The sequence below is a fragment of the Triturus cristatus genome, chromosome 10 (assembly GCF_964204655.1).
Source record: "Triturus cristatus chromosome 10, aTriCri1.1, whole genome shotgun sequence".
Taxonomy (NCBI): Eukaryota; Metazoa; Chordata; class Amphibia; order Caudata; family Salamandridae; genus Triturus; species Triturus cristatus.
Window position 1 is genome coordinate 17678761 of NC_140593.1, and position 25543 is coordinate 17704303.

Genomic DNA, 25543 nt, shown 5'->3' on the forward strand with positions numbered 1-25543 from the left:
CGTGTGTTCCAACGTAGATAGTCTAGTAGGGAACTTGATACATGATGGTTGCTAAAATTATTAATCACACAATCACCATCCATTTTTTTCTTGGTGGTCCCAGCCACTCCACCCTTCTGGCCATGAAAATTTGGTTGGCCAATGGATCCCACCTGTTTCTCCTATTAGATGTTTGGTGGGCAAACCAATGCAGGGATTTGTCCATTAATTGGACAGTAGTTTTGGTCTGATCCTCCTTCAAGATCGGGAAATTGCTCAGAATCAGTACAAGAGGGGATGAGGCCTGTGGAAGGTGTTGAGACTGATATGCGTTGGTAGGCCTCCCAATGTTTTCTTTTCACTGCCTAGAGCAGAGCTCCCTCCCTCCAACCCCCTGCAATGGTGGTCATGAATTGGTAGCTGGCCCGTCTGAAAGAATGAAAGGATGCAACTGTGAGTCTGAAACTCCAGCTAAGTAGGCCTGGGTGGTAAATTCCATTCCACTCACGGAATTTGGGTAATTTTGTGTTCCGCGGAGAGAGCGGAATTGCCAAAGATTACGCGATCCACGGCTACGCAGGATTTTTTGCTTGTTCGCTCTTTCAAAATGTGTGCTCGTGAGATATTTCCCCCCGAGCACGCAAACAGCGTTTGCGAACAGGACAAAAGCATTGCGAACGGGCGGGACGAGCAATTCCATGTGTTCGCTGAATTTCTGCGTGCTCACAGAGATTTTTTACTATTTTGCGGAGCTTTGCGTAGCGCGACTATCAAATTCTGCCCACCCCTACAGCTAAGTTAGAGGGATATACCATTGGGCAGGAAGGTGACAATTGATGGTTGTGACGGGAGGTAGCTACAGTGTTGCATGCATTGCTACCCATGCGTGGATGGTGCCCCTCATTATTACACTCCCTTGGATGGCCCCCTCCCTAGGAATGCTATCGGCCCTGCAGCTGCTACAGGATAGGAGCATGGGCAAGAGCAGGCACCTTTGTTATGCATCCATCTACCCAACCCTTCAATATGCGACAACCTCTCCTCAATTTAAGGTAGTTTGGTTAATAGGGGGTTCAGAAGCACAGTAACCAATGTCTCTAGTCTTTTCCATATGTCCTCGTCACGCCCCTGGATGAAGTAAAGGTATAATCACTAGCCGTAGGACACAAGTTTAAACTTAGGCCAGGTTTGGTGTCTCCGGTTCCTCTTTGCTCGGTAGGTTTTGACTTTTGCTTTTGCTTTTGAGGGCCACCACCCCTTCTTCTTTTTACTGGTGGCTCACTGTTAGTGTCTAGTGGGGCAGTTGCAGCCTTGCCCCTTGTAGCTATTTTCAGTCTGCTTGAAGCTTCAGCGGAGCTGGGAGTGGGTACAGATAGCGCCACTGGGGCCACAGGGGCTGTGGGTAATATTGAAGACGTAGGCGCTGGTGAGGAAGGCAAGGGGGGGACTATCCACGGTTATGTGTCTAAGAGAAGGAGGCTTCTGGATGACTAGAGAGTCCAAAGAGAGTCGCCTCTCAGTTAGTTCAAGTTGGTGGATCAAGACCGACTCAACCCTCATTAGGAGGGTGTCCAATGTTCCTGCTATTTCACCCCCTGGATGATCACGAGTGCCTTCACGTTTAACCATTCTTCATATGATGCACTCAATCAATCAATCAATCATAGCATTTATAGAGCGCACTACATACCCGTGACGATCTCAAGGCACGGGGGGGAGCTGATACTGTTCGAAGAGCCAGGTCTTAAGAAAACTCCTGAAGGTTAGAAGGTCTTTGGTCTGCCGCAGGTGGATGGGGAGGGTGTTACATGCCTTGGCGGCGAGGTGGGAGAATGATTTGCCGCCACCAGTCACTCTATGGATGTGTGGGATGGTGGTGAGGGTGCAGTCTGTGGAGCGGAGCTGGCGGGTGGGGGTGTAGAGGCTGAGTCAGCTGTTGAGGTACGCTGGTCAGGTGGTGTGGAGTGCCTTGTGTGCATGGGTGAGGAGTTTGAAGGTTATCCTCTTGTTGATAGGGAGCCAGTGCAGGTCTCTCAGGTGGGGTGTGATGTGGCTGCAGCGAGGGATGTCGAAGATCAGGCGTGCGGAGGCGTTCTGGATGCTTGGAGCTGTTTCAGGAGTTTTTCCGGGGCTCCTGCGTAGAGTGCGCTTCTGTAGTCCAGTCTACTGCTGACAAGGGCCTGGGTGACCGTCCTTCTTGTTTCGGTGGGGATCCACTTGAAGATCCTGCGAATCATGCGGAGGGTGTTGAAGCAGGAGTAGGAGACGGCATTGACCTGCTTCGTCATGGAAAGGGTGGAGTCGAGGATGACCCCTAGGTTGCATGTGTGGTTGGTGGGTGTAGGAGGTGCTCCTAGTGCAGTCGGCCACCAGGAGTCATCCCAGGCCAAGGGGGTTGATCCGAGGATGAGGAACTCCGTCTTGTCCGAGTTCAGCTTCAGTTGGCTGTTTCTCATCCAGTCGGTGACGGCCTTCATTCCTTCGTGGAGGTTGATTTTGGCAGTGTGGGGGTCTTTGGTGAGGGAGAGGATCAGCTGGGTGTCGTCAGCGTAGGAGATGATGTTGAGGTCATGCCGTCATGTGATGTGGGCGAGCAGTGCCATGTAGACATGGAACAACGTTGGGCTGAGGGATGAGCCTTGGGGTACGCCGCAGACTATCCCGATGGCTTAGGAGCGGAAGGGGGGAGGCGGACGCTCTGTGTTCTGCCAGGGAGGAAGGAGGTGGTCCAGTTCAGGGCCTTCTCTTGGATTCCAGCATCGTAGAGGCGTGTGCGTAGTGTGTGGTGGCAGACCGTGTCGAAGGCGGCTGACAGGTCCAGGACGATGAGGGCCGCGGTTTCTCCGTTGTCAAGCAGGGTCCTGATGTCATCGGTGGCAGCGATGAGGGCAGTTTTGCTGCTATTGTTGCTGCGGAACCCGGACTGGGACGGGTCCAGGATGCTGTGCTCCTCAAGGAAGCTGGTCAGTTGTGTGTTGACGGCCTTTTCGATTACCTTCACAGGGAACGGGAGCAGGGAGATGGGTCGGAAGTTCTTGAGGTCCTTGGGGCCCGCCTTGGGTTTCTTGAGTAAAGCGTTAATCTCTGCGTGCTTCCAGCTCTCCGGGAAGGTCGCTGTCTTGAAGGAGATGTTGATCGTTTTCCGGAGATGGGGTGTGATGGTGCTGCTGGCTTTGTTGAAAATGTAGTGTGGGCAGGGGTCTTCCGGGGATCCAGAGTGGACGGTGTTCATGATCTTGATGGTGTCATAGTCGTTGATGTTGGTCCAGGAGAGCAGGCGGTTGGTGCGGGTGGTGGTCATGGGAGTAGGGGTCTCAGTGGTTGCTGGGGTGGTGACGACGTCGACTCTGTCATGGATGTCTGCGATCTTGCGATGGAAGAAGGTGGCCAGCGAGTCACACAGGTATGGTGACGGTGGGATGTCGTTGGTGTTGGAGCTGGGGTTGGAGAGTTCCTTCACGATGTTGAAGAGCTCTTTGCTGTTGTGTGCGTTGTTGTCTAGGCGGTCTTTGAAGAAGGTCCTTTTGACAGATCTGATGAGGTGGTGGTGTCTGCGGGTGGCGTTCTTGTGGTCTGTGTAGCTTTCCAGTGTTCGTTCACGGATCCAGTTTTTTTTCCAGTTTTTGGCAGGTTCGCTTGGAGGCCTGGAGGTCTTCGGTGAACCAGCTGGCTTTCTTGCTGGTGTGAGTTTTGGAGGGCTTCTTGAGCGGGGCGAGGTTGTTGGTGCAGTCGTTGATCCACTGTCTGAGGTTACGGGCTGCGGCGTAGGGGTGGGTCGGGTCTGCGGGTGGGCTCTTATATGGAAGGATCAACATTAAAAAGCCAGTACCTCAAAGTGAAGAGCCTTAGGGAGCCACAATCCTGATGTCAGAGAGTGGGACCGGGAAGCGGCATTTTCTTCGCATGCGTTTCTTCGCATGCCGTTACTACGCGGTCGTTAGTACGACCGCGTTGTTAGTTAGCATACCTTTAGTACGCAATTCGGAACTACCAATTGCAGTAAGGGGGAGAAGGTGTTGGATTTAAAATCCAACACCTTCCCTAGTGTCCGCATAGACTGGAGTTGGAATAGTAAATTATACTATTCCAACATCCAGCACTCCCTTACTGCAATTCGTAGTTCCGAATTGCGAAGTAAAGGTATGCTAACTAACAACACGGTCATACTAACGACCGCATAGAAACGGCATGCGAAGTAAACGCATGCAAAGAAAAGTTATATATTCGTGGGACCAGCCCAGCCTCCTCTGGGCTCAGATGGGTGTGGATGGGCCCACACTTGGTCCAGGCATGCCCGCTTGTGTCCAGCACTGCAGGAGCCCTCCTAGGGTTATGTAGCACCTCCTGGCGCACAGGGATGACAGCGTCGGTGGTGGAAGGAAGCCGCAAGGCAAACCGGGACTTATGGCACCCAACAATCAGGCAGGCAAGTCAGCAGTAGCAATAAAGGCACCCAGTGCTGCGGGAGCCCTCCTTGGATTATGTAGCACCTCCTGACATGCAGGGATGATGGTGTCGGTGGCGGTAGGAAGCCGCAAAGCAGAACAGGACTTCTGGCCTCCAACAATCAGGCAGGCAATTCAGCAGTGGCAACACGGGCGTCCCGCACTGGGGAAGCCCTCCTCGGATTATGTAGCGCCTCCTGGCTTGCAGCGATACTGGCTTCGGTGGTGGCAGGAGGCCGCAAGGCAGACCAGGACTTGTGGCCCCCAACAATCATGCAGGTAAGTCAGCAGTGGCAACATGGGTGTCCCACGCTCGGGTTATGTAGCGCCTCCTGGCATGCAGGGATAACGGAGTCGGTGGAAGCAGGCAAGTCAGCATTGCCAACACGGGCGAAATTCACTTATTTCTGCTACTGCCAGTTTGGTTGCTAACTCTCATTTAAGGCCCGGCTCTGCTATTGGCAAATGTTAGTCTCAGACAAAATGAAGATGAGAGCGAGGAATTCAGAAGCAATTGTTCTTTCATGTCCTGAAGCATTTTGGTTTATTGGCATCTTTCACAGGCATTAGAGCCATTTCTCTCATCAGTGCAGGATCAAGCCAAGATACTTCATTTCAGAAGAAATTGCTTATCCCGGTTACAGAAACTATGTTGCCCAAAGAGTATATCCTAGAAGATAAGATGGTCATACCGTTGTCAACCACTGCCAAAGCTTTTTCTAAATTAACCCTGTCAATCTCGTGCAGTCTCAAAGAAGCATCCTGTTAAGAAACCTTCGACAAATCGTTGTATATCGCATAGAAGAAGTGCTTTTGACGTGGGTTCCCAGGGGCCTGATAAAAAATTCCTGAGCTCCAGGTCATCAGATAAAAGGGACGAGTGTTTTTTCACGTGAGAAAGTATTGAGGATTTTAGCCAATCAAGGCACAACTTTTCGTTTTTTAAATCTTCTTTATTAAACATTTTTTCATATTTGCACACCCCGAAGCCTGCCCATTTCACCAGCCACCCCCACCCCATCAGCTGGCAGTTTATCACAATAGCAATAAAAGATCCAATACACGTCAATACATTATTTATAATAATCTTTTCAAATGTATACAAATTACACTCCCCCCAAATCTCTAAACAACCCTGAAGTGCCTTGTGCCAGATCAGTAATTAATGTATAATCCTAACCACCCATACCAAATCAGCGGCCCATCTTGACCCATTCTGTTAAAGGAGCCCACATTTTCAGGCCTTTCTGCCAAGCCCCTTTTCTTGCATAAATGGCTTTCTCCTGGTTACAGACCACCAGAAATCTGGGTAATCACTGCTGGAATCCTGGGGGGATTCCAGCCATGCAGCGGCACACAGCCTCAAGACAGCCACAGAAACAAAGATTAAATCTCGCCAGCTATGTCTACATCCTCTTCTGCCACTTTCAACAGAATCACGGCAGGAGAAAGAGAACTTTCCAAACCCAGCGCTTTTCCAAAGAATTTACTGAATTCTTGTTTCAAATTAATAAGTGTACTGCATGAAGCAAAGATATGAACAATATCTGCTCAATGCAGTGCACATGGAGGGCAATATGTTCCCTTACCCTTTCCCCATTTATCAATCTTGTGTGGGGTATTATGGAGGGAAAACAAGTCTTATAGTATTGTGCTTGCAGACGAGCCGGCAGTAAAACATTTTGAGGCTAAATAAAAGACTGGAGGAACAGTGTATCTGAAATCCGGAGCCCTTCCTGCCATTTCTAGGGGCATTTCTCCAGATCGTCTTTCATCACTGAATTGAGAAGATTATAAATAGCCCCTATCGATTTATCACTGGCATCTATCCGATCATCAACTAAAGCATGATTTATAAATCCAATTGGCCCACCCCTTTCTTAGATAAACAATCCCTGACTTGTAAGTATTGGAAGAAATCCCTCCAGTCCAATCCAAACATATTTTTAAGACCAACAAAGGAGGTTACACCTGTTGGGGAGACAAATGAGCCCAATCTGGCCAATCCCAGTTCAGTCCATCTCTTGATAGGTCGGCCCCCAAAAATCCGGGGAAGGTTTGGGTTATTTACCAGAGGCATATAAAAATTAAACCTGCCAACATCCAAACTGTTCTCAATATTCTAAAAACACCATACACAGGCTTAAAACAAACTTTCTTATAATAGCTATTGTTTAAGTGTCACTACGGACACCCCATGCGTCTTTCTCCATTATGAGTCCAAAAGTGGAGGGAATCACTTCTATGCATCCTTTCCCGGGGTAATCATGCAATAGGATTACACTATGCAACAGGGAGGTTGCGCAGTAATATAGTCTCAAGTTGGGCAGAGCCAGACCCCCTCTTTCCTTTGGCAGTGTTAGCAACTTAAATGCTCTTCTAGGCTTGGCTTAGGCCCAGACTACCAGAGAGAATAGATATTCCATTTTTTTAGCCAATGGGCCGAGAACTCTAATGTAACTGCCTTAAAAAAATAAAGTATCATAGGGAAAAAAGCATTTTAACAACATTGCATCTGCCCAGTATAGATGAATGAAGATTGCTCAGTCTTAAAAAATCCTGTTTAGTGTCATTTAAAAGGAGTTCTATGTTATCCTTATCTATGTTATCTATTTCTGCCGTGATATTGACCCCCAAAATTGATAGTATTCTTTACTACTCTTTCCTTTTGTATTGTTATATTCTCATTAACAACCACCTGAGTTTTGTTCCGGTTAACTTGCAGCCTGAGTATTTTCCAAACCTCTCAGTTTCCTCTTTAAGTTCCTTAAATGCGCTCAAGGGATCAGTGGTTACCAAAGCAATATCATCAGCGTATGCTAACACCTTTGTTTCCCACCCTTGCATCTGGATTGGCAGAATTGCTTTATTATTCTTGAGACTTCGTATCTGGGGATCAATATAGAAAGGGAACAACAATGGGGAGCACGGACATCCTGGACGGGTCCCCGAGTTATTAACACAGAGTCCGACATTGCCGCATTCACCAAGACCGTGACCGCTGGGTGGTGACATAGCGTCTTAATTGCTTGAATAAATCCCTCTTTGATACCCCCCCCCACAGGGATGTCCATAAAAATTGCCAGGAAGCCCTGTCAAAGGCTTTTTCAGCATCAAGCAGGCTTAGTGCCATAGGATCCCTTGCTATATTGGAAGCATCAAAAAGCAAAATCACGCTTCGTATGTGATCTATTGTCCCTCTACCTGGAGCAAATCCATGCTGCCTTGCAGATACTACTTTATGGATAATTGGCTCAAGACGGGAGGTCAAGATTTCAAAGTGTATTTTAGAGTTTCTATTTTTCAAAGTGATCGGGCGATATGAGCTAAGCTCCTCTATAGTTCTTTTTAAGGAATGCCACAATTTTTGTAGCAGACCAAGAGCTGGGGGGCCGACCTCCCTTGAACACGTGATCAAATAGTTTGGTAATGCATTCCTTAAGCTGTTGGGTAAATACCCTATAAAATGTAATAGGAATGCTATCCAAGCCCATGGCTTTGCCACTTGGGAGAATGTTAATGCCTAATAGGATCTCTATCCACTGTGGGGGATCATCTAGCTCCTGCTGTTCCTCTAGAGAGAATTGGTTGCAGGGAATTGAATCTCAATAGTTTCTAATCTCGCTAGAGCGCTCCTTTATATCTTCCTGATAAAGATTTTGATAATATTGATTGCTAGACTTCCTAATATGGACTGGATCTGTAGTTAGCCCCATAACAGGATCCTGAATCTCACAGATTGAGTATTGCGTACTCCTTTGCCTAGTTTGCATAGCAGGCTGGTGTCCAATCTGCTCACTGCATTTATATAATTTTTCTCTCCATACAGTGAGCTCATCAGCAGCCCTTTTTAGCCACTTTCCAATATGGTTGATTTACACAGTGCCACCTTTGCCTGAGCTTCCTCCAGGTCTTCCCCCTGTTGAAAAACCTTAACCAATTATTCTTCGGCATAAGCCAGTTCCACATGCAGATCTATGAGCACCTGTCACCCTTTCCTGTTAAGATTTAGAGAAAATCATAACGTTTCTCGCCATATACCATCCTTCAAGGCATCCCATACAACATCTATTGTTGTACTACCCAAATTATCTGCTACAAATGTAGGGATCCAATCCCACATATGTTTACAATAATCCTCATTGATTGATAAAGCTCACTCAAAACTTCCAAAATTTTCCGTAGATTGATTTGTATGACTAAGGGATTATGGTCAGAGAGTATACGAGGAGATTTTTCTATTGTGCAATTATTAATTAAGGAGTGAGAGACAAATACGTAATCCAACTGAGCAAGAACACAGTGTGGTATAGAGAAAAATGTGTATACTGTATTGGATGGTCTTTGCTGGTTCCATACATCAGTCAGACCATGATCCGTACCTAAAACCCTATATGCTCAAAATACCTTGGGTTTCCTCCCATTGTAAACCCAGTCTACTTCGGGTTTTGAGACCCAGTTGGCCGGTATGTTGATGTTAAATTCCCCACAATGAACCACTGGAAAGGGCCACATTGAAAGTTCTCTGGTCACTTGCTCAAAGACACCTGAATCATCTATAATACTACCATAGATTGAAAATATGATTAGAGTTTCCCCGGTGCATTCCCGGCATTTGACTATAAGCCAATGGCCAGATTTATCAGCTAAGAGATGAGTACATACCAGATTGACATTACTTGACTAAATAGCCACACCTCATGTCCGGATATTCTGTCGAGTCCCCCAATCAGCCTATATTTGAAATCAATAGATTAAGTTGGGCACTCTCAATATGTGTCTCCTGGATGTATAAGATATCGGCAGCTAATAGTTGCAACACTGTCGCAGTATTCTGCCTTTTCCTTGGGTCCTTAAGCCCACGGATATTAATAGTAGCTGGGTGGAGTTTAACCAAACCCAAAATGGGGGGAATGTAATACATCTGAAACATATTTGCTACAGAAGATAAGAGTTATAAGACAAGAAAGAAAGAAAAAGAAGGGGGCACCTCTTGCCAACAAAAAACCCTCCAAACCAGCTGCTCCCTCACACCCCGACCCACACTACCAAGGCAAAGGCAACCAGGCTCAACCTGAGCCAAGTCGATAACGTGCAATGTGATCCCACCACTACCACCCCCACAGCACTTCTCTCCAGAAAGTTAACCATTCCATGGATTACCAACCAACAGAAAGTAGGCCTATGGGCTACTTATTGCCATACAACCCTTAAACCATTAATCTCCCCACCCATGGTGCCACTGTAAATCTTAAGAAATGCTATAATGCATCAACCTATAACCCATCATGTCCCACCATCAGACCTGCCCAAAAAATCCTTTAAATATGCCTGGGCCTGGATTTCTGAAGTAAAACTACGTGTTTCCCCCTGAAGACGGATTCAAAAGATATACTTCAGCACCCCAGTTTTGAAATGGGGTAAAGAGCTTCCTCGACTGCCAACCTCGTTCTACGGTTGCATGAGTGAATTCCGGCCTGATGAAAAAATGTACCCCTTCATGCTCTTTTTTGGCAGTAGAATAGGCTAAAGCATGCAGGGCTTGTCTAGCAGAAACTTACCAAAATACACAAGCATCACATGTGGTCGATCTGGGGTTTTAGGGGAGTGTTTGGACAGATATAGCAGAAACCTGTGGGCTCATTGGATTTCCTTATCCCAGTCCCTTGAAGCTAATTCTGGAAAAGCACTATTAAATAGAGAACCCATAAACCTCCTACCGTCATTCCCCTCAACCCCTTTAGGTATCCCCAAAAAGCACAAATTATTGTGCTGTTGCCAGTTTTCTCGCTCTTTAAGCTTCCACCTCAAATCCTTGACTAGCCCCTTATGAGTTACACCTTGGGACTTATTAAGAGTCGCTACTTCTGTTTCCAGGCTCTCTGTCCAGTTTTTTACCATTGCTGTTCTTTCGGCAATGTCAAAGAAGGTTTTGCCAACTTTTTTGATGGCGCCCTGCAGTTTTTCAGCAGTGAGCTGTGCTCTGTGGCTATCACTTTTAACTTCCTCATGGAAGCTTTTGATGGATTGCAAAATTGTTGTGAGGGAGGGATCCATCGTATTTCCAGTTTCTGAAGATCCACCAATATTTGCCACCACAGACTTCATCAAATCTCTTCGATTTTAGCCCCCTTCTTCCTCAAAGGGGGCAAGCTGTATGGTGGAATAAAGCCGCCTCAGATCCCCCGCACTGCCTTTGTCGGATATTTCTTGTGAGCTTTTCTATTTCTTTCTCCCCTTTTTAGAGAAAGACCTTTTTTCAATAGGGAATTTGCCAAATACTCCACCTAGGAGCTGCTGTTCCAATTGGCCCCCTCCACACTAGAAGCTGAGCTACTGGCTTCAGAAATGTCTGATTCATCTATCAAAGAGTAGAGTAGAGATCAGGAGACACAGCTTGACCTCGGGGAATAGTTGCTTTTTTGCCCTTAGTGGCTATGTCTTCCCAAGGTTCCACTGCTCTAATTGTTATTACATCACTTGTGTCACCAGAGTTACCCCAATTTAAGGGCCATAAGTGGAGGACTGGCCTTTCTCTCTGCAGTGGAGCTTCTAGGGATGGTTCCTTAATTTGTGGTAACAAACCAGATTCATCTTCTATTGTCCCCCTGGACCTTCGCTCCCTTATTCGCGTGGGCCTTCCAACAGAGTATCCAACTTACTAGCAGCAGTGTTAACCTTGATGGCAGCTTGATCTCCAACCTCCTTCTGTTTACCAGTAAAAAGCATACCAGTGCTTCCCAAGGGAGAAAATAAATTAGCGATTAAGGGTTGAGACACTTCTATATCTTGGGGGACTCGTTGAGGCACTTTTCTTACAGTCTTGCATTTTTCCCCCTTACCAGATCGTCTGCTACCCTTCTTGTTGCCAGTCTGGATCTCCACTGGATTCTCGCATCATGGGTGAGGCTGGGCAGTCAACGCTGACGAGGGAACTGATTCCACCATGTGAACAGATTGTTGCTTAGCACCTTGTCTTCCACAATGAGCCATTGCCGTCAAAGGCTGCCCCCACTGTTAGACTGGAGTCAGGGCAGTCAGCCTCCGTACGATCAATCAGCGTTGCAGATTCGCTGACGCTACAGGGAGCAGCAACCGATTCAAGACACTCCAGCAAGGACAGCCTGCTCCAACGTTACTCGCGCAACTCTAATGCAGAAGCAGATTCCACCCCACATACTGTTTCGCCATTTAATCAGCAAACTTGAAAGTTGGAAAACTGGCTGCGTGGATGGCTAGAGTCGTAAGTTCACTCGGGTGCCATCTTACCTTCCTTTCATGCCTTCATTTCTCCAATCAAGGCACAACTTCCCAACACTGCATGATGTCATCACCCCGATTGTTCATCCGGCAGATAAAGTTGGTTTGGTCTCCTGAACTTAAAACCATCTGTGTTACCCAGAAAACTTGCCTGACACCCATCAGTATCCAGTGGCAAAACAAACTATCCCTTCCAATTGAAGTTAGATGAATTGTATGTGCCATTATGTAGCATGGTATCCAATGCATCCTCACTGTAATGTGGAAATTTTTGCCAGTTTTCTAAACGTGCAAATATGGGAACTTGTGGTGTGTTCAAAACTGTTATCTCGGCTATTCCAAGACACATTGGTTCTTGTACAGTTTTGTTCAGGAAAATAATTTGTAGTGGTATCACACATGCTCTAAACAAAACCTCAGTTCTCTGAACCTGACAGTCTTTTGTCCCCCAAAGTGATGTCATATCAATACTGTCCCTCCAGAAGTAAAAACCCTGTACAGGTAGTTGTGAAAGTGAAGATGCAGAATATATCAAGTTGGAGTCTGTTAGCATATTTATCTTTGCTGGTGTAGGTACAAGTCCATAAAAATTTGAGGCAAGGTCTGTTGTGTCGAAGCCAGAAAAATAAGCAAACTTCTGTGCAAATGTTTTTGAACTACCCCTCGGTGGTGTACAGCAATGTTCCCATTGGGTGTAATTATAAACAGCAGATGGGATACTTGCTTTATGCAGACAATGTTTACCATAATGTTGAAAACAGAATATATAGTCATCATTAGATGTACCATCATACAGTCAATCAACAGAAAATACAGTTGAATGCCCTAGATCTTCTAGCAAAATATGTACTGTATCAATGTCCCAATCATTAGAAACAGTACCGGGTAATGATATCATTCAGAGAGATTTTGAACAAATATGGAATTTATAACAGTTCAGTGGGGCCATACACATCATACAATAGCAGATCCCATACAATCCTTTTGGGAAATGTAACCGCTATAATGTTGATCAGGGAAATGTCTCTCCATTCACAGTGTGAAGATGCATGTGGTTTCAGTATCAAGTTCACAAGTTGTGTTGCAGAGCATTCTGGGAGAAAGTATCCATTCAGAAGTGGGAAAAAGACTGTCATCAACCCAATCCAAAGGACCAAAAATGGTAAACCAAATGCAATCCATAGGTGTAACCATGAAACAACAAAGTATGTCTTTTTCAGCCAAAGATAGGAAATATGCACTTGCAGCCTGATACAAAGAGGTGCAGGTGGCAGTAGCTGTGGATCTGTTTAATCTGATGAGAAGTTATTAAAGTTGACAAAATTGCCAGACGCCATACAGTCTATTTTTGGCAGCTCAGCAGATTGTGTACAAGTGGGAGGTGACTTGTCCTGTGGTACATTGATGTAGAATTTTTCAGGTTACAGAATCCAAATTTGTGTGTCTGTGCTAGTTGATTACACAGTTATTGTAGTTGCAAAAGACATAAGATATACTTTGTTGTTTACTGCTGTTTCTCATTGGAGAGAAGATGCTTCTTCAGTTATCAAAGCTTCCATCTGAAGCTCCTGTGTAGTAGAGAGAGGAGGTTGGTAGCTACTCAGGATCACACGTGGCTTACTGTTGAGAATCGGCCACATAATGTGGTTTGATCAGGTCAATGGAGACAAACTTTTTGTCTTTTTGAACATCAAAGGGGAGAAGAAGTACAGTTCTGGTACCTTCTACAACCAGGACTGGTGCAGGTGCTCTGTAGAATGGCCCAAACTCTTTTTTGTCTACAATTTTTTTCCCTGACCAGATCCCCAACTTTCTGGACCCAGCTGGGCTTTGCCGGCACAACCTTCTCTTCTCCAGTGGCAGTGCGTTTTACTTGGTTGTTGCTTTGTTTGTTCCAGAATTCATTCAGTTCTTGTAAAACAGACAAACATTCATTGATGTCAAAAGATGTTGCTACCGCCACTGTGCTGGCATTTGTCAAGGTATCGGACCCACATTTTTAACCCAAACAGGATTTCATAGGGAGTCCAACCACTCAGGGCTTTTCTCTGCATGTTGTAGAGTACCCTCTGGGCCCCATATAGGTGATATACTGAACTGCGATCTGAGCCTACTATCCTTGCTGGTAAAGACTATTTTAAGGCACAGTTTTTCCTCTCCACTACTGAATTTCCCTGCGGACTAAAGGGTGAGGAGTAAAATAAGGTCTCACCTAAACTCCCCATAGCCTCTTTTTAAGCCCGAGAGCTAAATGCGGACACTCGGAATTTAGTGTGACAGTTGCTTATTTCCTGTTAAAGACTCGGGTGGGCGGTGAACTTTGTTCACTGAGTTTTCCCACTGTGCGCCCTGCTTGAAGTGTGGATTTTAGAAAAAAAAACTCTGGCATCCACAGGCAGAGTGGAGTTTACCGACACGCTCACTGAGCAATTACCCCTGGCATGTACTTGACCCGATGGTATTAGAGAGCTTTATTAAAGCACTGCATTCTATTTTGAAGGCATGGGGAGATTAAGTGATTTGCCCAGAGTCACAGGACGTTGAGACAGGAACCTGGCTCCTCAGGTTTAAAGTCAGCAGCTCTGACTCTTACGCTTGTGCTATTGGCAGGTCCCACCCAGTTCTTTACAATAGTGCCTATTTAGATGAATATGCTCTGCTCTGCTCAAGAACCACAACTACTATTCTACAGTGGCGTATGAAGAATAATATGTGGGTCCTACATCATTGAATGGTAACTAATGGCTTAACGCAGCAAACAGGGTGTTGCTGTTGTACTTCGGAAATGCTTTGCATGAGTTAGTTGTAAACAGTACAATTTACGCCATGCAAGCCAAGCCGGCGCTATTCATTGCAATCTGCAGGCATGTTTTCACAACACAGACAAACCTTTCATTTCGAAGAGAAATAAATGCCCTGTCTGTGATTTAACTTGCAGCCAGTGTTATCACAACACAGACAGAACCCCTCCTAACCTTCCCCCTGAAAGAAGTGGCTTCCTCCTGGCTCGGCTTTCATCTGTGTCCGTGCAGCCAAGCCGTAGGAAGTCAGTCGAGGTTGTCTGCAGCCTGGGTTCAAACTGCACAAGTGTGGGGAATCCATGACCTTTATTCTCTAGTGTCAGTGATAGAGCATTGAGTACTGTCAGCTCTGCTGTGCAGGCACCAAGTGACTGTGTGTGGCTTTCTCAGGATGGAAATTTCCATCATGCATGTGCCCTTTCAGAATTGCGCACAAGACTGAATATTGGTGTTTTGTCCCTACGGCAGGCTGAGCAGACCCATCATTATATATGATGTAATCATAGTTGTTTAGGGGCATTACTTCATTAGGCAGAGGATTTTCTTGTTCATACTACACACAGGTGTGTGTTTGAATTGCAGAATCAAATCTGAGTCGGCATCTGTTGCGGTGAGTGAGTTAGCGCATTGTATCCATCGTTGATGTATAGCCTTAGTGTTGCTTTGGTGGTGGCCCCTAAGGTCTTCACTGGGGTTACAAGAATTATGCGTTTACCTTGAGCCAGTGCTTTCTCTTTAACTACAGCAGTCTATAAAGCTGTGAGAATGTTCCCAGTAGGTGCACAATGCATTTCAACATTGGTGTATAAATGTGAGTTTTATTCAACTGAGATCTGTGTCATCTTCGTTGAACTTGGCGTAAGTCTATCCTGATGGTGCAGCGACAACGCTGATCACCAGGTTTGTTTTGTTTACACATGTGTGTGAATGTTTGGAAGCTATTATATCGGCTTGTACAGAACTTAAACATTTTTATATGTTCCTGTCTCCAATGTGTGCTTGAAAAGTCTGGTCTTATCAAGTCATAGAATGGTTTTACACATTCTGCATAATCTGGAATGTATGTTATGCCAAAATATATGGAGGTTGGAGCAATGCACATTTTTCTAAACAAAATGGGTCGCTAGTCTTTTACCTTCACTTGAGAACTTGTATGCCAAAAGAAGGACGTGGAGTTGGGCAATTTTTTGATTTTTGAATTTAAACTTGTAGCCCATGTGAGCAAACCCCAGGATTATGTGGTCCATTCTGCTAACATGCTCAATGAGGTCATCATCTGTCAGATATATATCATCGACATAGGACAATGCCTCTTCATCAAAAGTTTGCAGTAACTGTTATTCTGACTGAAAACAGCTCTGGACTATTCTTATTCCCATGGGGCAATTGACAGAATTGCCTCTGAGAACCTACAACCTAAAAAGTGGTCAGATATCTGATTCCAGGTGCTGGATTTTGGCACAAAATCAATTTGAGCTATCCAGTGGTTTTGTATTTTTCCACACAATGTTGTTTATTAGTGCGGCACTGTGTGCATTCTGTACTGCAAATGTGCGAGTAGCCTTATTTAAAAGACTGTAATCCAATACTAGACAATATGAATTATCCGGTTTCATCACAGGAAACAAGGGGTTATTCTTAGATGCGGTGCAACTTTCTATTACACCTTGGTTTGCAAGTTGTTCTAGGATTTCCCTAACCTGCTTTTTTGCTTCACGCTTCATTGGGAATTGTCTATGAGATTGTGGATTTGTCCTCAATGGGATCTTGTGATGAGGTGAATAATCATCGGAGCCCACAGGGTTGTGGTATAATGGAGGAACAAGTGCTAAAGCCCGCTCCTTGGCATATGAATGTTTTTCTGATTTTGGAACAAGATCGCAAAAAGCAGGCAAAATTACTTGTTCCGCATTTGGGCACTCAAATCCATAATCAGGTGGGCAACCCTTTTCAGCCAAAAGAATATCATAACCATACGATATGTTCTCCCAAAAGAAAACATTGATGTATCTGGGTATGTCCCCTTCCACTTTCATTTTCTGTAAGCGATGGGGACACTTTCCCTGGTATCTGGTGCTTCCACCATGATGTGCTCACTCAGCGCTAATCCCGCCAGACAATCCATTAGGTTCTGGTGAACAATTGTGACTTCTGCTGAAATGTCTAGCATTTTCACGGCCCATTCACCGCTCAGAACCATAGTTATCAGTATTCTGGGCATGCCTGATCTTGAGTCCGGCTACCTTCTTCTTTTTGAATTGAGGCCTGGGAGGCTTTGGTTTATCTTCCTCTTTTATTATATAGTCAGATGAGAGCTGTGAGTCCTTCTTCAGTTTCACATGCACTTCTTATCTGCACTCTGATCATCCATTTCTCTCCGAACATTATCGAATGACTCCTGAAAGGAACGAGATGAGCATTCATTAGTATCAGTATCCTGAAACATGTCAGGCTGTCTAATTTTATCACATCTCGGGATTTATATCTTTTTTCAGTGGCTTCTTGTTGAGAATCCCCACCCTGTGATTTTGTCTTGTCTTTTCTTTATTCGTTTTTTGTTTATTATCCCAGTTGTTCTTTATTGAAGAGTTGGGTGCTTGGTTAGAGTTATCCTTTTCAGAAATACTCTTTGTGGTTTACCAGGTTTGGCTCCCAAATCATCTCTTTCTAGATTAGCATAGGTTTCTTCGATAACTTTGGTAATTCTCGTTCCTGGTGTGCAGGAGTAAAATCCCTTAAGTATATGTGTATAGCCAATGATGCTGCCTCCCCGTTTATGTTACTCAACATAATGCTGAATATTGCTGCAAAATTGCCATCATTTTCTTCCCCAAGTTCAGAGAAGGTGCTGCTCCATACTCATTCGGAAGCTGCTCCAATACCTCAGGGTAAATTCCCAGAGAAGGGTACAATGAGTTCTGGTTTATACTGCAGCAAAGACTGTACCACCTGAGGTAGCGATCCACATTGGCAACCAAATAGTTAGTATTTTGTGTTTTTGAAGAGATGGCTTTGTTTGTTGTGCAATCCAGAAAGGAATCTTCTCCTGTCTGATGAGAACTTTCCGCATGACTGCATTTAGCATTTGTGGGCTAATGCCTTAGGTAGCCAAGTGTGATTAAGCAGCTCGAGCAGTCTGCGCAGGGTTAAGTTTCAATGTTTGCATAATTAACTGTGTAATACTTCTATTTATAGTTCCTAAGTCCATGTATCGTGTTTGCACATCTTCTGCATGTAAATTAACAACATTAGGATGCAGTGTACATCCGGTTAAGACTGGCCATGTCTCTCCGTCATTACTGAGCCGACCGATTTTGACATTTGTTGTTGTGTGTGGGTGGGCACCTTTGAATAAATGTATATGTTCTTGGCAAGTGAGAGAAACTTCTATTTCCTCATATGGAGTGTATTACTCTGGTATTTTATCCTCAGTGTAGGTATGAAATAATTGTGTAGCATTGTCTACAGCTGGGAATGTAACCTAGGAATAGAACACCTTTGTCCTAAATGTTTTGTTTGCCTCAAGGTAACATCTCAACCCCCGGCCTTTAGACCATGGAGTAGTCATTTAACTGCATATCTGAAGTTCTCCGCAATGTTTACTGCCCATATTTTTGTCTTTTCATGCCCAGACATGTGAGAAAATTAATGCTAAAGATACACCCGGACTATATCCTTTAAAAGGTTCAATGTTGAACAACCTACAGCCAGTACGCAGGGGTTACCTCCCCAGCTGAGGAGGACTTTCTCTACCACTACGGAAGTCTCCAGTTTGGAAGTAAGTAGGTGTCTCTGAGAAGACACGATTGAACTACTCACCCAACCAAAGTTGTGTAATGTAGTTTCCAATTATAAGTAGGAACTGCACATTTCTGGATGACATGAACCTTGGGAATCACGCCAGACTGATTCCATGCACCCTGCAGAATATGTTGTCCTTTAGACCAGCTAGCTCACAGTGCTACTGTAAGCCCCCCTAACCTAGACAGGGAGCAAATGGTTTCTGGCAACCACTGAACATGACAACCCTGACCCAGCAGGGATTGTGGTAATAGATCTCGAACCCTTTTGCTCAGTCACTTAAGGACTTTCATTCTCAGAGAAATATAAAAGGAATACACAGAGGGATGTTCTTCAATAATTCTTAAAACAATGTGATTCTTGTATAGAGTACATGTGCTGCAGTTATAATTAGATAGAACCAGTAGCAGTTTTAAGAAAAAAGTAACTAGCTCTTTGATTGGCATTGGAAAAAGTATATATATATATGTTGTTTGGGTTATGCTTAGGATTGCAAACAGTCAACCATACCTGATACAGTTAATGTGAAGCTAGTATGTTTCTGAGAGAGTCTTGTGAACCTTTGACCTACTGGGGCCATATTACATAACGTGCCCAGGGGTGCAATAGGCGTTTGTCCCGCTGTGTGCACCCCTCTGTCATTTTGATATTACAGAAAGGGCTGCAGACGCTTGCATGACCTCTTCTTTAATATCAATAATACTGGCGCACATAAAGTGCCAGTGCTATCTTCAAGGGGGTGTTCTCTCTTTTGCATGGGGGCGTGCCCCATGCAAATGAGGGAATCCCTTTGCCTCTGAGCCCCCGCTGTATTAGGGACGTGGGTGCAGAGGCCAAGAAGCCTTCAGGAGGTGCACTGAGAGTGCACCATTTAGAAGGTGGTGCACTGTCAGTGCGCTTCCTTATGACAGCCCTCTGGAGGGGAGAAAGGGGGTCTCATGGACCCCCCAGACATCTCCTTGCAGGCAGGTGCAGTCCCCTTAAAAATCTATCCATACTAGGTCACTTTCTTGGGAAGAGATGGCTTGCTCTGAACAAATGTGTACAATAAGGGTGTCCCAAATATCTGTGTTTGATCGTTAATATGAACTACGCTAGCCCTGAAGTTGTATAGGGTCAATGTGGTGTACAACCCATACTTTCTACAGCTTAGGGAGTTGTTTCTGTGATAACATTTATCATGGCTCATATTATTCTCTGTTATTTTGTACGTACATTAACAGCTCTAAATCTGTACCCGTTTAAAGAGCAATGTGTACAAGAAAAGCTCGGAAAACCTTAGATGATGCAAAAGTGATGTCATCAATGATGTTATTTGAGAATTCATCTGTGATGTAAAAAATGATGTAATGTCATTTGGATGTCTTAGCGAAGAAACATTCCTTTCTTTGTTGCTTCACTTACGTATTGCATTTTGTTGTGGTTAGAATGTTTAGGCTAGCTCTGTCACATTGCTGATTTTCTGTCTCCAGAATGTCATCTTATGATTCAGATGAGAACCCTACTGCTGTTCCTGCAACTCAGACACCTCAGTCACCCCACGAGTCCTTGGTATAGAACATTTTTCAAATCAGGCCAGGTGGGAAAAAAGTATCTGAGAAATATGTGATTTCCAAAATATGTAAAAAGGAGTTCAGGTGCCTACCACGAGGTGCAGGGCTCAACAGGGGGCACCTTTTGTGCCACCTCGGCCTCCAACAGGAAGACCTCACCAATGGGGGCCCAGCTGGTGGCCTCCAAAGTCGAATTCCAACAGCCTTTCTGTGTCAGAAACGCTAGCACTGAAAGGCTGTCAGAATCCGACATTGTAAGCCCTTAGGATTACTGGAGGCTTTTTGAATGGCAGATGGGCTCTCCAAGCCCGTAGAAGGCATTTGGAAATCCAGTTCGGATTCCTTTCCGACCAACTCCATCCAAACAGCTGATTACGATGCTGTAGAAACGGCTCCAACCGAGGGTCGGAGCTGTTTCCTACGGCATCTTAATGGCCCCTAAGTATAACTTTTTCAATTCAATTCAAAAATCTTTATTTGGATATGAAATATCCATAAAAGCACAGATCATATCATAGAAAGGGGAATATAACAATCAATTAACATATACAGAATAAAACAAAATCATACTTGACAATCAACTTAGCATAAAAACATTTTTCTTTTTTCTACAAAAGACCCCATAAATCAATTAAATATTATAGGCCAATTACCTATATAAAAACAGGTTCCATCAAATTCATATTGATCCTAACCCCAACATCTACTAGTATTTCAATAAAAGCAGAACATCATAAGGCACACATTAAATTTTGAGCGCGCACCGACAGATTTAAAAAGGCGCCTAAACAAGCAGTTAGCTCGTCTTCATCTAACTTACGGATTGTTAGGCAAGCTTCCTCTAGGTATATAGGTAGAGTACTCATGAAGTGGAGTGTTGTCTGCCCACTGCTATCATCACATGGGCAAGGTAATTGATCCAGATTAGCACTATACCCCAAAGGAAAACACAGTCAGAGATAACTAGATTGGGTAATTGATTCATCCGCAATAGGCAAATAACATCCCATGGACTTTTTCTGGACCTCCCTTTCCAATCTTAGTGATCTGTAGTGATCATATAATGCCCTCCGAATCACTTTTTTATTCATATCAACAGATTCATCCGGGTTTGTGAAAATCAGTGCACGGTTTATACTACTCAAACTATCCCTTACTTCAGCAAGCCATGGTATTATTTTCCCTTATCACACTTAAGGCAGTCTACAATAATCTCTCTGGTCAGTGACACTGTAGGATTCTTCCAGATCACAAGCCAAAAAAAAGCAGATTGGGCCTTTATGTAGTTTTAGTGCAGCACGACAAATATACTGTGAGGTGGAAATCGGGGCTCGCAGTACTTTCCAACAAAATCTGTTTTCTTCAAGTTGAATACTGTTGCACTTTGTGTGTCCCCATATCTCCGCGCCATACGTAGCCGTTGGAATACACCGTGTTTTATACATTTTCAAAAGTGCTAGTATTATCCCTTTCTTTTTAGGCTGCGGTAGACTAATGATTGAATTATTAACTTTGAAAAACATATTTCTGCTATATGTCTCATGGTCTGCCCAAGAACCATTGGCGGGGAAAACAAGCCCAAGATAGGGAAAAGTGCTGGTGCAACAAAGTTTTTGATCATCTACGTTAATAATGTTTAAAAGATACTTTTTTGGCCCACAAGACATGATAAATGATTTTTTTAAATGTGTACACAGATCTAGACTACCCATAAAATCCACAAATCCTAGTACTAAAATTCATAGAGCATTCGGTGTTCGTCCCATTAAAACAGCGTCATCAGCATGCAATAAGGTGGGCACTAATGCGCCGTTAACTTTGGAGTCATCATTAGAAAGAACAATCAGAGATTTCTGCAAATTATTAATATATAAAATAAAGAGCAGGGGGGCGAAAACACACTCCTGTCTTATACCTCTGTTTATTCTGATGTCCCCTGAATCTTCCCCACTCTTTTTGATCCTTACCTGCGCTCGCAGGTCCCTGTGCAAATAAGCTAAAAAATGGACAACGAAAACCTCATCTAAACCATATTCTAAAAGGATGGACCATAAACGGGACCTAGTAACAAAATCAAAAGCCGAGGTAAGATCCATAAAAGACAAATATATAGGGTTTTGCAGGGCTACGGTGTATTTCCCAATGATTAAATTGAGGGGCAAACATTGTTCGACAGTGCCCACTTTGCTTCAAAATCCCAATTGGCACGATTGTAAAATACAGCCATCCTCTGCCCAAGCATTTATTCTGTTATACTAGATCCTCCCTAAAATCTTCATTGTGTTATCTATTAGGGAGATTGGCCTATAGCAGCTAGGTTGAGATTGATCGCCCTTTAAAAACTGGCACAATAATGCTTGTAGACCAGGTACTTGGGAGTGGGTCATTAATTAGTTTATTAAAAACATTTAATAAAAGGGGCGCCCAGAACTCAGGTTTAGACTTAACCAAATCAATAGGCAGCCCATCAGGGCCTGGAGCTTTATTACTCAAACTTTGGTTAACAGCATCTTCAACTTCCTGCAAAGATATTGTGATTGCGGGAGGATCTTCAAGCTCTCGTTCTGTGATGGCAGTGAATAAATCTTTAAGAAGTGGGCTTCCCACGCCTCGCTTGTTACATTCCAGCTTCTAGAAGATACTACTTGGGTGAGAGATCTCATATTTTTAACTGCAGCCCAGAAACCATTCCCATTACTTGAGAGGGCAGCCTCTGCTAGGGCATCCCAACGCTCATTCATAAGGTCTTCTTTCCTTTGTGAGACTGCTACCCTATATTTTTTCCTTAAGGACTTAACCAAGGAGAAGTCTCTTGGGGTTTTTGATAATGCTCCATGCAGCTGCCTATTAATTAATGAGCATTCACCATTAAACCACCTTGACCTGAATTCCACTCTTGACATTGGTTTCGATAAAATAGATTTAATCCCTTCACATAATTTAGAAAAGTCATCAACTACCACCAAATTCGGATCCTGTAATGACAGACATGAAATGATTAGACTCGGATAGTCCCTAATCATCTTGGAGAAAAGATCTGTATAATTAACTCCTCACCAAACCATTCCTAAATTATCATTAGAGGGTGTCAATTCTTTGCACCACACTCATTATAGTTTGGTTTTTGGACGATTCTAAGTTCTATCATAATCAGATTGTGGTCGCCATGAATAGCAGGGACAACCATAGCTTTGATTGAACAATCCTCGAGAGTGGGAGAAATAATAATATAATCTATAGTGGTGGCGCTACCCTTTCCTCTAAATGTTGGTTCCAGGAAGTCACCATTATAATTTACTTCAGCAATTTCCATCACGTTTAACAGGTTATGTTTATACAAGTGGTTGCGTAGTTCAGTACCCCTATTACATCGGTGTATTTTGTTGCTGGTCCCCATGGGTAGAATAAGATCACTGGGTATTATAGCATTAAAATCACCTGCCAAACAAATACCCACCGTGTTACCAAGCTGTAAAGAGGCAATAAAATTAAACAAATTGATAACATATACATTCGGTACGGAATAAAAATCATTATTATAAAAGTTAATTAGGCATATCGACATTCCCCTTTTATATATTACCGCTTGAAATGTATCAACTTTGGTATCTAACACCTTTATAGTTACTCCAGCCGCGGTATTCACCCAGATTGAAAGGCCGCCAGATGGGCAGCCATGCTTCGGAGTGTGGGCAAGTGTATTATGGCATTAAAACCCATCAATATATAGCTCTTTCTTGGCCCATGTCTCCTGAAACAGAAGGATATCCTGCTCCTGTATTAGATCTAGCCACTCTGGTAAAAGTACTTTGGGGCATAATTGCAATAACTGGCGAATCCCTGCATATCAACAGGGATGCGCCAGTTATTGTGCGCCACAGCTCCGCCACCATGGATGTGCCACATTTACAATGCGGCGCACCATGGGGCAAAAACGGCACAGATGCGTGACGCATCTGTGCCGTAAAAGTGGCGCATTGCTGGAGTTGCGTCGCAAGCGCAACGCAGCTCCAGCAATGCTCTGGGGGGCCCTATCTTGTTAATGCTGCGTCAATCCTTACGCCTGCTTCAAGCAGGCGCAGGGTTTTGACGCAGCATGGGCCTCTAAGTGATTGAGTGAAATCTTGTAGATTTCACTCAGCCACTTTTAGCAGGTGTTCCTGTGCTGGAATGCCCCCCCCTGCGCAGCAACGCCCACATGTGGAGCAGGGCTTTAAAACGTGACGCATCTCCCAGATGCGTCACGTTGTAAGTACCCCGCACCATGGCGCAGGATTTACGCCGCCACTGCGTCACAAAAGTGACGCAACGGCGGCGTGAATGAGGCGCAAGGGGCTTGTAAATCTGCCCATTAGACTCTAAACCTGCAACGTTCCAACTTAGTACTTTCAAGTTACAATAATTAATAAGCTTCACATGTATATCTATAAGGTGGCCAGCTTTGTTAGACAGTACATGATCTATAGGCTCCGGAGAGCACACATCTGTGTTCATCTGTAGATCTACTTTATGAGACAGGACATGACCCATTAGCTCTGGGGGATACACATGTCTGTTCATTGGGGCATCTACTTCGGTGGTTATCCAGTGCTGCATTAGTCAGTCCTGGCTATCTAAGTCATTCATTCATTTTCATTCATTTAAATCTTTATTTCGACGCATTTGCATCATAAAAGAACAAACATAAAAAAAAACATTTCTTACATTTTGACAATTGCCAACTCAAGACAAAAGGGGAAAAGGGATCAAGTAAACCAACCTATTCATAATATCCGTTGCTACCGAGAGTCAATTTCATAATTCCATAATTCATTATCAATCACATTTCGCCTGGGTGGAAATTTTAAAAGTTAAAAATACAATTAATAATAAATATAGTTTTAAAAAGCTCTTAAAATAGTATTAAATCACTAACCGCTAGTACATTTTTTTTTTTAAATTCATAAAAGGAAGCATCAACAACATCCTCCAGGTTGGATAATAAAACAACAATTAAATGCTCTAATATCATAATCTTATTTTAAAACTATCTAGTGGTATGTTGTCTCATTTTTCCTCGCCCTTTTTTATTTCCCTTTTTTCTTTTTTTTTTTTCCTTAAAAATGTAGACCCAACTTTATTCTGATAAAATTAGCAGCGAGAAGAAATCTACTAACTCCAAAAACTATCACCTGGCTGGTGTCGGTTTTTAAAATTCTGCCAGCCTCCTTATAGGTTCTCGAACCTATTCTATGGCAGAGTGGTACTATCCACTTTTTCCTTGGAATTACATAGCTTGAGCAAAATAGAAGTATATGAAGATCATCTTCCTTTGTGCCATGAGTGCAAGAAATACAAAGATCACTTCCTGATTTCGCCCAGCTTTTTTCGAGGGCCTTCGTTCTAAGAATACCATATCTAAATTTGAGATACAGAGTTTTTGATAAGGGCGGGTGGATCTCGTCTAGAAAGGGTTCAAAAGATGCTACATCCTTAAACAATAGAAAGCTTTCTGTTAGCGGTCCATGGATTCTTGTGTATACTGACTCATGACTCACATGTGACGAATAGGATAGTTTGACAATTTTCTTAGAGCACGGGTTCATAGCCTCAGGGTCATTCCAAAAATGGGCTAGTCCAATCATGCCTAACCATTTTTTTACATGCTTGAACCAATAAACTTTATTACAACTATCAAGATCCATAACTTCTTTCAGGCCTTCCT